General features: G+C 35.8%; 1 long non-coding RNA gene across 4 annotated transcripts in view; it reads left to right on the top strand.

Annotated features, from left to right (window-relative positions):
• LOC123835379 (uncharacterized) overlaps positions 1–12,260 on the top strand; it is a 459,456-nt gene that overhangs the window by 181,174 nt on the left and 266,022 nt on the right. For 3 of the 4 annotated variants that reach the window (XR_006788732.3, XR_010406421.1, XR_008505239.2), the window contains one exon: positions 3,957–8,963. The exons of the other annotated variant lie outside the window; for it this stretch is intronic. This is a non-coding gene — a long non-coding RNA (uncharacterized LOC123835379). Of the gene's footprint in view, positions 1–3,956; positions 8,964–12,260 lie in introns of those variants that run through there. 4 annotated transcript variants of the gene reach the window in all.

Here is a 12,260-nt window from a genome sequence, read left to right as displayed (position 1 = left end):
TCAATTCATAGGAAAGGTCTTTATGCATCCTCAGTGCCCTTAGGTAATACCATCAGGTATGCAGCAGTAGTTATAATGTTGAACTCATTACATCCTATTGATTCATTTATTAATTAATTTTGTTAGTTCTGCCCACTTTGGACAACTGAATTGTCCAAGAGAATCCAATTCTCTTCATAAGTTTAGTGAATATTTAGTGAATATTTGAGTTATATTGAATAATATAAATTTTTAATTTTTTGTTTCATTTCTTGGGTTTATATTTACCAATTTGTTTTTTTTTTACATATTTTATATACATGTTAAATTCTAGGATCTATGCTGAGCACCAGAGACACAATATTGCAAAGGACAGACATGCTCCCTGTCCTGAGAGTCTGAGAAGATTAATGTAGGTATAATCAGAAGTAATGTCTTTCACACTCTTTGAAGGCAGTAATATCTAAGCAAAGAAGAGAGTAAGTTTTACCAACAGAGAGAATGGAATATTCAAGGGTCCAGAGAAAAGAAAGTATGTTCAACTGATAATAGTTAATCATGTGAGTTGAGGACTAGAGAAGCAAACAGGGTAAGTCTTGACAGATTTCAAACTATATCTTCATGGAAATAGTAAATAATTAAAGAAGAATAGCATTAAGAAGAGAACATAGTCATATTTACATTTTTTTAAAGTAGGCTCCCATGCCCAGTCTGGAGCCCAACATTGGGCTCCAACTCACGATCCTGACATCAAGCCCTGAGCTAAGATCAAGAGTCAGATGCTTTACTGACTGAGCCACCCAGGCACCCCTCATAGTTACATTTTAGAAGGATCAAACTAAATTCAGTGGGTGAAAAAATTAGTTGGATATGAGAGGAAGCAGGGTAGCCAATTAGGATTCATTGTGATACAGCCAAGAAATGGTGGGAACTATTAGAGGAGTGGTAGTGGGATGAAAGGAAAATGTAAGCTATCTGGGGAGTACAATCAGTAGTGTGAGGAGATGGAAGGCAACAGTGTGTACTGTGCAGCTAGCAGGAGAGAGTGCCCTTTATATAGGCTATGATGGTAGGCCACACAGTGGACCCCCACAGATGATACCCAGGTTTCTGGCTTGAGTAACTGGGAAGATGGTAATCTTATTCACTGAGGGAAAATAGGAAAAGATATGCTATAAGGGGGATAATGAGTTCAGTTTGAGGTGTCTATGGAATATTAAAAGGTTCATGACCAATGTGTAATGGGATATATGAGTCTGGAGCTCATGAAGATTTTTTGGGCATTAACTGTGGATCAGATAATATCCGCATATAGGTAATAGTTAAAGATATAGGAAAATGAACATTTTCAGGGAGAATTAGTAAAATGAGAAAAGTTGAGTGGCAAAACACCCTATTTAAAACATGGAAAGGAAGAATAGGAAAAGGCCCTGTTGCTGAAGTAGGAGGAAATTCCGTTTAGGGTGATGCTGTAGAATAAAGTGGAAGAGAGAGGTTTTTTAAAAGGAAGGAGTAGTTTACTGTGCCAATTGCTACCAAGAGGTCAAGTATAGTAAGAATTAAAACCTAATTATTACATTTATAAGTGAGATAATTATTAATGAGCTTGGTAAAAGTATTTCTTGTGGAAATGGCTGAGAGTGGGAACCAGAATGTGATAGGTTGTGGGAGGTGAGGAAGTGGAGACAGGGAATGTAGAACATGCTTTGGACCATTTAGAGTGTGAAGGAGAGGGGAGAGAGGAAGGCAGTGAGAGGAATATGAGTTCAGGAAGGATTTTTCTTTTTGAAGAAGGGTAGAACTTTAGCATGTTCACATATTGATGAGAAAGAAAGATGGAAGAATGTAAGATGATTAAGTTCCTCAGGAGGAAAAAGAAGAGTCCCTGGAGAACTGGTAGAAAGATTAGCCTTCAGTAAGAGGAGGTGGTAATTCTCTTTCACTGTGATAGGAGGGAAGGAAGAAAAACAGACATAGATGCAAGTTACTTTTTTGGTTCAATGGCCAGATATGGGGGGAATTTCAAGATGGTAAAGTTGGAAGCAGAGTCATCTGTTAAGAAAAGGTGAGGGAGGATGGAGCAAGGAATGAGAAGTTTGAGAGTAATAATGATGTCAAACATTTATTGAACTGTATGTTTCAGGAGATTTGCTGTGAAATTTTACATGAACTAATTCAGTTAATCCCCGAAGCAGTCCTATGGCTTAATTACCATTATTCCCATTTTAGAGATGAGGTTGGGAGTAGGCTTGAACTAGTCTCTGAGAACAGGAAAACAAGCTGACATGGTCCTGTTGAGGTTAGAGACCATGAAATTATAATGGCACTAAGCTAATGGATCTCACATCCTCATGACAGCCTGAATTCAAACTTTCAAAATAGCTATCATGAATATGGCTTGAAGACATCTGTTAATATATTATGTTAAAATATTTATTATGTGTGTATTTTTCCCACAGAAGGGAAGAGTGTGGGTCTTAATCATCATAGTACTCTCCCACTTAGTGCTGTCCCAGGCTCATAGTAAGCACTTAGAAGGTTTATATTAAATCATTTTTAAACTTGTTTCCACCCTTCCTTGCTTTTTAGACCTATCAAATGCTTTCTTTCTTGATTTAATATTCCAAATTCTTCCAACTGTTCTACATATGATTTTGTTCCAAATCTTTCATGTTCCTGCTAATACTCTGCTGCAAGAGCTTGACTGTGTTTATGTTTATATCTTTAATATGTAGCATTCACAAATAAATGTAACAATGCAGCTATAGTTGAGAAGAACGAGTCTAACATCAAAGTTACAGATTTGACAATCCTCTTTTTGTAAATTAAGAGAAATATAGCAGAATAATGATTATAGTTTGAAGGTAATGATTACAGTTCAAGTATGTTACTCTCAGGCACAAAGATTTTTTTTTTTTATCAATTTCTTCTACTGAAATGATATGGTTGTTAGCCTATACCTATGAAAGAATTAACCCAACTATCCTAGTAAATGTTTAGCTCAAGTCTGACTCCTAAAGTTCAGCAAACATCTCTACTTCTCTATCCCCTGTTAGTTGATATTTGCTTATAGAAAGAAAACAATTCCAAAATTAGCACAACCAAAGCAGAAAGAACCAGCCCTGCTAACAGCTTCACATTAGCCCAGTGAGATTCATGTCAGACTTTGGACCTCCAGAATTGCAAGATAATAAATCTGTGTTGTTTAAGCCATCTGATTTCAGTAATCTGCTATAGCAGCAATAGACTAATACAGGGGATTACATGTTGAAATTATACATTGGGACAGAATTAAGGACAGGGTACTAAAATTTTTTTGCAGAGATGATCATTCTACTTGCAGTGAATCAGTAACTAAAGCAGCTTCTTCACCTTCAACCTTCATAGACCTACTTTTCCCTGACTGACTTACTGACTTGACTTTACAGTCTATAGCAAACTATCAGCCCACAAATTATCAGATCTGCATGCACTTAAAAAAAAAAAAAGAATGAAAACACAAGCTCAGAAAAAATGGCAGCTGATGTGCTTATAAAACTTAGGCTACTGGTCATAACACAGCAATACAGTTAAATTTAGCTATTCTCCAAAACATCACACTTGATGTATCAATTTACTAAGGTGACATAATAATGACATTTATCATTTATTTAGCATTTATACTATGCCATATACTACGATGAGAATTTCACATATGTAATTTCATTTGATCCCACAATATCAATATATAAGAGATTTTATCCCCATTTTACAGATGAAATTTAAGCAAACTGGCCCCTGTCACAATGTTCGTAGGAATATCTGACTCTAAGGTCCATTTCTTTGTGGAAGGTCTAGGAAGACAGATTGGTAGCATCAGGCCTCTTCTCTTATATTTAAAATAATTGGGTCAACTCTAGTATTGGTTTTGCATATCTGTGTTTCTGCATAAAAACCACTCACCCTTGATTTTTGCTTTGCTTTGCTTTGCTTTGCAGAACATAACCTATTCTAGGAACAAGTGTCCTTTTTGAAGTTTGTGCTGTGGACATTTAATTAAAAGGGAAGATGTGGAACAAAATGGTATTCTGTGACCCGGAGTCTATCAAAGAAGGCTACCTTCAAGAGTTCAAGATTTGGCAGCATATTTTTGCTTTAGACTTTACCATGACATGTAAGAATTTATCTACAGGGCAGATATTTAAAAATTAACTTATAAAATAATTTGTTTGACTTCTATCGAACTGAAATCAAAATGTAACAAGATAGGTCAAGATTGTATACATCTAATATAGCAGGATAGATGTTAAATCATTGACAAACTATTCAATTTAATTGTTCACTGGCCAATTTGAAGTTAGGTAAAAAGAACAGGTTTCTTGTTGGGTCGAACTGTGCTGAATATTTGAATATTTTTACTGAATATTTAAAGGTGATAGAGATGGAAGAGATGGAAGAATTCAACTCTTGATTTGTCTTTGATGTTGCTTGAGAGTAAAGGGGACAAATGCATTTGACACAGGTAGAAACAGGAGACATATGTATCAGACCTAACCAAAGTATTAAAATTAAACTGATTTATTTTTTAAAATGAGAAAGTTGGCATTTGGGTATTTCCCTAGTATTACTCTATAAATTTGTCAAAACTTGGTTGCTGAAACTCCTCTCTGAAACTAATGGATAACACATCAGTTATCCTCATTGATGACTTGGTATTCCCTACAACAAGCTACATGTTCCCTCTCATCTCTGGATATATCTTGCTTACTGCCTACCAGAGCTGCTCTTTCCTTTCCTCTGCTAAGGTTAATGATTTCCATTTTTCAAAATACTGGTAAGAACTTATTCAGTCCCTTTATCCAAAATATATATGTATATTTATTAAGCACGTACTTAGTACAGGTGGCAGGAAACATACAGATTCTGTCTTTTAGAAGCCTAATTTGTTAGGAGGGACAGACAAGAGTAAAGAAAATTATAAGAAGTAGTAGGGATAAGAGCTGTGATACAAGATGCTATTATGTGATGGTACATTATTTTTAAATTTTGACCCCCTTCAATGAACTTCTGGAGTTTGTTAAAAGTTCAGGTTTATTCAGTGAAAAACCAGATCATCTGAGGCAACACATCACAGATGCATGTGCAGGACTGATGGGAATGAATAAGTACACCACATCCATTGCAGCTTTACACAGCACATTGAAAGCATCATATACTGTAATGTAAGGGTTATAAGTCATTTATAATGTCTTTTCCAGACAGTAAGGATACATTCTCTGTCTCAGAGGGGTTTTGTAAGGGTTAAATGGGTTCAGGTGTTCAAAGTGCTTATATATCAAGGCCATGGTGAGCATTATGTAAGTGCTAGATGTTATTATCATTTACATGGAAGGATGGACTTGGTTTTTATTCTTAATTGTGGTTTTAATAATTCTTGTATAATCCTTTTTTTCTTTCTATATGAAGTCTTACATTAAACGACCTCTCTAGGACTTGTTAAAAAAAAAAAAAAAAAAAAGAGCTGTGATACAAGTCCATATGAAGTCTTAAGGATATACAGAGAAAGTGTGCTTTTCATGAAGCTTTCATAATTTACTCTATACAAATGGTAATAATACTAAACATATATTATCATCTGTGTATAAAGGTACACTACAAAGTGCCATATGTGCATTATTTCATTTAAATCTCACAATAACCTGGGGGTTAGAACTATTTTTCATCTCATTTTTATAGATGAGGAGTCTAGGGCTCCAAGAAGTCAGAACAGTTTCTCCAAGTCACATAGTAATCAAGTGAGATTAAGTATGAGATAAGCAGAAAAGGATGCAGGTCTTTCACCCGCAAAGGCTGTCTTCCTATTATAGGGTAGAGCTTCCTCAAGGCAGTGTTTTTTAGTCCCGTAGCCCATGAAGAAATCGCTCTGCTCAGTGCGTGATATTTGATAGTGGGATTTCTGTACATTTCTTTGTGTATCTCTCTTCCATTATGTTCTGCTTCTTTTATTCAATAGTGAACTTCTTGAAGACACCACACATTTATTTTGGTTGACAGTGTGTCTTCCCAATGCTTATTTGTAATAGAAGGCTATCCATATAGATTTTGGTCAGTTGATTACTAATTAAGCCTGGGGAGAGAAGGATAAAAAAATAGAAAAGAGATCAATTATTGGTGATCTGATTAAGCAAATGGGGAAAACATGAAGAAAAGTTATTAAAGTTAAAAATTTTGAACATCAAAATGATTCCCATTCTGGTTTGGATTTAGTTTTATCCAGCCCCAATTCTGTTTTTAACAAAGGCACAAAGGGCTGTGTTATGATGAGAAAGAATATTCTTGTTTTATATTAATCTCAAAGATTAGAAACATTTACAAAATCCCAACTTTATGAGACTTGTACATTAGGATTTTGTGGTGGGCACAATTCTAAGATGACCCCTAAGATTATCAGTACCTTGGTATATATACACTTTCTCCCAGTTAATTTGTTAATTAAACAACTCATCTAGGTGCTGCTGGGAAGGGATTTTGCAGAAGTAATTAAAGTCCTAAATCTTAAAATGTTCTTGAGATTGGGAGATTGTAATTAGTGGGTATGACCACATGAACCCTTAAAAAGACCTGGGCTCTTCTTGGAAAGAAATTTTAAGTGTCAGAGGGAGATTCTCTTTTGTTGGCTTTGAGGATGGAGGGTACTATGTGGCAGTGATGGATGGGTGGGCTCTAAGAGCTGAGAGTGGCTGCTAGACTATAGCCAGCAAGAAGATAGGGACCTCAGACCTCCTTACAATTGTGAGGAATTGTTTTTGTGAAGAACTAGAATAAGTGTGGAAGCAGATTCTTCTCTAGAGCCTGATAAAAATCACAGCCTGGCTAACATCCTGAACAGCAAGTGCAGCCAAACTGCTCCTAGACTTCTGACCCATAGAACTGGGAACAATAAATGGGTATTGTTTTAAGCTGCCAAGTTTGTGGTAATTTGTTACACAGCAATAGGAAACTCACGTAGATTAAAAAACAAAACAAAACAAAACAGAAAAATCTCAGTCTGTGTTTCTTATTGTGATGATTTTTTAAAGTATACTCCACACCATTCAAAATAATCTTGCCTATTTTCTATTTAAAACTTTGCTCTTATTTTCAATTCATGTGATCAATACTGATGACTTAGGGATTTGGTAAATGAATTATTCATGGCACTAATATATTTGTTAAATCTTGGTATTTCTAGGCCCAAGAATCCTAATCACTTTAGTCTGTTTGCATGCAGAAGTGCATCCATCTCCTTGATTATTTTAGCTGGTCTTTTAAAAGTATTTTTCCTGAAGACCAGTGATTAGACTTGAATAGGAATGCATGTGATAGACAAATCAGGATTTTGTACAAAGGCAAAATAGTCTTTCTGAAGTAAAGAAAGAAATGGAGGCTTAGGAGGTTATATGTAGCATTAAGTAGCAGACTACTTCTTACCAAAAGCACTTCTACTATTACATTTACTACAAAACATGTATGTTTTGCATTTACTATTGTGTTTTTGGTCAGAAAAGGTCTACATAAGTAGTCTTTCTACATTAGACTGTGGAGTTGAATATTTCAAATCCAAAACTATTAATGGCAGATTCTAAAAACCAGAATGGAAACCTTGATAAATACCTTTGTACTCCATCTGCAGGTCTTAAGAAAAAGGAGGTTTAATCTGTGTCAGGAACCTACCATTTGTTCACTTTGGAGAGCTGGAAAGAAATTACGATGGGGCTGGCACTGGAACCTGGATGTTCTTGGCTCTTGTGGATCCTTCTTTTCCACAGGGTTTCTTTCTTCATTATTTCTATCATGTGACTGTGGCTAGAAATGCTTCCTGATAAGGGGATGCCTCTGGAGGAATCCTGGAGCAGGAGGTAGGGTACTTCAGTTTGAAAAACTCCAGGTCTTTAGAGGAGTAAAATAGGTAAATGAAGCCCACAAGCTCATTTATGCTCGATCTCCATTCACTAGGGTCAAAGCACAATGTTTGGCACATAAAAGGCATTCACTAAGAGTTCTGTGAGTGCACAGATCAGAGGCTCTCAAGACACCTTCCCCCAAGGTTTGATGATTTGCTAAGAGGAGTCACAGGACTCAGTCTATAGTTTCACTCATTGCTGTTATTTTTTTACAGTGGAATAATATAATGTAAAATTAGCAAAGGGTAAAGGTGCATGGGGAAATATGTGGGAAAAAAACAGGTGCAAGATTCCAGAGTCCTCTCCTAGTGGTCACACAGGATGTGCTTAATTGCCCCAGAAATGAGTTGTGACAATACGTATGAAATGGGAAGTTCATTAGAAACTCATTTCCAGGCTTTTTACTGGGAAGTGGTCACTTAAACAGCCTTTGCTTAGCATTCCAGACTGCTAGAAGGAAGGCAGGTGTTTAGCATAAGCCATATTATTTGCACAATCAGGCACGGTGAGTCACTCTTATTAGTTAGTGTGGTGAAATCTCTCCCCAAATCTAAGCTCTCAGCTGCCAGTTGAGTCAACTTCGCAAGCAGCCCTCTAGAAGTATAACAGTCTCAGGCCTACTATGTTAGCTCTTTTCTGCATAGTGTCAAAATAGAGATTTGGAACCAAAGACCTACCCAGTATATACTTGGTCAATACCCTTAGGAATGGAACAGGTTGATTCGTAGCCAGAAAAGCATTTGAATATTTTTATGTTTTAGCCACCACAGCCTGTCCAATAAATCTATCTTAAAGGAAAATGTGAACTATGGGAAATTAAAGTAAGATTTATGCATGATATAGTGTCCCTTAAAGCTCTGAATGAGCCCATTAAGCTATTTTTATGCAGTGCCTACTATGTGTTAAGCATATTCCTGTTATAGAATTATGTGAGCAAGAGAAAAAAAGTCTCTGCTCTCTGGACCTGATACTACAGTGAGGGGAGACAGACAAATACAAACAAATAAATAAGTGATAAGTACTAAGTAAATTAAGGGTAAGGATGGGGAACTGTAGGATGATAGGGAGTATATTTTAAATAGTTTATTTTGGGAAGGCCTCACTAATAAGGTAACATTAAGAAAAGACTTGAAGAATGTAAGAGAGTAAGCCATGTAGATATATAGGGGAAATCATTTCAAGTAGAGGGAAACCCAAATGCAGATGCAAAGATTTTGAGATATGAGTGTAAATAGTGTAATCAAGGAAGAACAAAGAGGGAATATAGCTGAAGTAGATTGAGCCAGGAAGATATGAAATGATGGAAGGACCAGAAGATACAGAGCCCTGGGACTTTATAAGGACTTTGGTTTTTACTCTAACATAAGAAGTCATTAGAGGGTTTAGAGTAGAGAAATGTTATGAACAAACTTTGTTTAAAAGAATACCCTGGCTATTGTGTTAAGTATATATATGGTTGGGGCAATGGCAGAAACATAGAGACCAGATAGAGCAATGATTGGATTTTTCAAACTGGGGATAATGGTGACCTTGAGAGGACCAGTTTTGGTGAGTGTCTGTCAGCTTTATATAGTTTCTGGGGACAGAAACTTATTCTAGCTGTTTAAGTAAAATCATCAGGAACAGAAACAGCTCCAGGGACTATATTCTACATAGGCCCCGAAGAACTCTATCTTTCTTATGGCTCTGGATTGTCCCAGTTCATTTGGAGCAGAATCTACTGCATGGCGTCACTGGATGCAATCTTTTGGCTTATGCCCTTACTGTTAACTTACTCAGTATCCCAGTTTTTTTTATTACTGAGAGAACTTGTTTTTTATTCAGCTTTTCATACTAGGGTATAAATTTTAAGATATAAGTCACCATCAGCCCATATAATCACTTCCTTTGGATTAGGTTTCCATCTCCATGTGGTCACTTATGACTGGTAGGAGTGATGAGAGTTGGAATTGTATGATAGAGAATATGGAACTATGCAGAAGGTGTGCATAAGGTTGACACTGTGACAGTCTTTGAGACAGCTTAGTGACAGTCTCAGAGCATTTTGAATTGCGTCATTCTGGTTTTTTTTAATCCCTTTGGATCCCTACATTTGTATCTTTGGGGTAAATACCCAGTAGTGCAATTGCTGGATCGTATGGTAGCTCTACTTTCAACTTTTTGAGGAACCTCCATACTGTTTTCCAGAGTGGCTGCACCATCTTGCATTCCCACCAACAGTGTAGGGTGGTTCCCCTTTCTCCGCATCCCCGCCAACATCATTCTGTTAATATTTCATTTGCTTGCGAGCTGAACTGTTGAACAAAATAACTACTCTGAATTCTTGCTTTGCCAACATAATGACATTGGCATTATAAGCTTGTTCTTCATTTATTTAACCCCTTCATTTGTTTGGCCCTGCCCATCTAATCTTAAACTGTCTCTGATCATTATATTTTGTATCCGAGATTTTTCCAGAGGTAGTTGTAGCAGGTCATTGGAGATGATGTTGTTGTCTAGATTGATGGGGAGTATGGCCTGTCTACCACCATTTAGCCCCCTTTAATGTAGAAGGGCATGAATTCCTTTCCACAAATAGGTATATATATATTTAGAATGTTTCCTTAGTCTTGCTTGTGTTATGCCAAGTTAACCAAATTACTTTTTTTTTTAAGATTTTATTTATTTATTTGTCAGTGAGAGAGGGAGAGAGACAGAGAGCAAGCACAAGCAGGGGAGCGGTAGGCAGAGGGAGAAGCAGCTCCCCGCGTAGCAAGGAGCCCAGTGCGGGGCTCGATCCCAGGACGCCGGGATCATGACCTGAGCTGAAGGCAGCCGCTTAACTGACTGAGCCACTCAGGCGTCCCGACCAAATTACTTTTTAGTCAAGTATCTACAGCACTTATTTTCTAAATTTAAGGACTATGTTAAAAGAAGAAAAAATACGACTTTTACAGGGAGTTAGATCAGATGTCTATTTTCTTAATTTTTTATGAAACACAGAGATAGGCATGGACATTTGGCTAAAATCACTTTTAAATAATTGTGTAATTCAGTAATTACAACAGACTTAAGGGCTTTATATCTAATGTTAAATCATAATAAAACTTTTAATGTTTTAAGAAGCTGTTTAGAAAGTTCTTTTATTAGTTACATTTATAAATGTTAGTTTTGATAATCTAGACCACTCCTTATGCCTTCATTATTGAATTTTAACTTATTATATTGTGAGTCTTCCTCTAAATTATAACCTTTAATTGTCACTGGAACATTGATTTCTTGAAACCTTTGGGGTATAATTGATCTTAACAGTTAAAAGAGAATTTTCTTTACCTTCTAAGAAGAAGGTGGTAGAGAAATGTTTTAAGCTATAAGAGAGAAACTTGAGCTTGAAGTTTCTACATTAAATACACATGTAGAAAATATGAAGTGAGTTGTGATGCTGCAAACAGATCTTGTTCTTGTTTTATACAATTGGCTGCTATTTATTTAGCTTACCAAAGTTCAAAGAAAGGGAAGGACTTAGAAATTCTTATTGTCCAACACTGATTTTGTTTTTTGTTTTCTCATGCTGAAAGACTCTTTAATTTTAAGGAAAAGTTCCAATTATTTTAACCATTAACATTGATGTTTTGGTTAGATTAGGTCTTTCTATGCTGTCTAAACAAAGGAGTAGGATGAATCATCTATTAGAAAAGATATGTGGTCTATGTGAATTACCTAAATTGTCAAATGAACATGATTCTTTCCATTTAAAGATTGATGACAAAATTTGTCAGTCTTCAGTAGACTAAATCCTAGACTTGAGGAAAATATCACCTATCTGAATATTCATAAAGTGTATAGACAAGGTGTTCTTATAGAATGAATTTTGGTCTGGAAAGGGATCTTTGAGACCATCTACTTACTCAACCTCTTCATTTCATGAGGTGAAGAAATGTGTCACACAGAAGTTTTGTGACATCCTAATCTCATGTATTAAGTGGCAGTGAAAGACTCCAAAGCTCATCTTTTGATTCTCAGTCCAGTGGTCTGTTTACTACAGAGCAAGGCTGTTGTTGAGGCTGGAAAGACAAGCTTTAGGTTGAATTTTTAAAAAACTCTATTTTCTACAATAGGGAATAATCATTTGCTTCTCTGTAAGTATATGCAGATATAGAATAATGAAAAGAAATGTATACACTAAGTAAAATAGAAAAGTATAAATTTAAAATACTTATGAGACTGATAATTAAACACTAACTGCCTATTTATTGATATTATAGAATTAATTTATTTTACAAATAGTAATAGCACTGTGGTTATGTTTGAAAAGAGTCCTTATAGAGACACATACTAAAATAGTCACAGTAAAATGAAAAATAAATATAAATAGATTCA

Source organism: Mirounga angustirostris, unplaced genomic scaffold, assembly GCF_029215605.1.
Source record: "Mirounga angustirostris isolate CCGP_5_RB_7025 unplaced genomic scaffold, mMirAng1.0.hap1 SCAF_12, whole genome shotgun sequence".
NCBI classification, from domain to species: Eukaryota; Metazoa; Chordata; class Mammalia; order Carnivora; family Phocidae; genus Mirounga; species Mirounga angustirostris.
The sequence above is the reverse complement of the archived record's forward strand: the minus strand, read 5'-3'. Positions and strand labels throughout refer to the sequence as shown.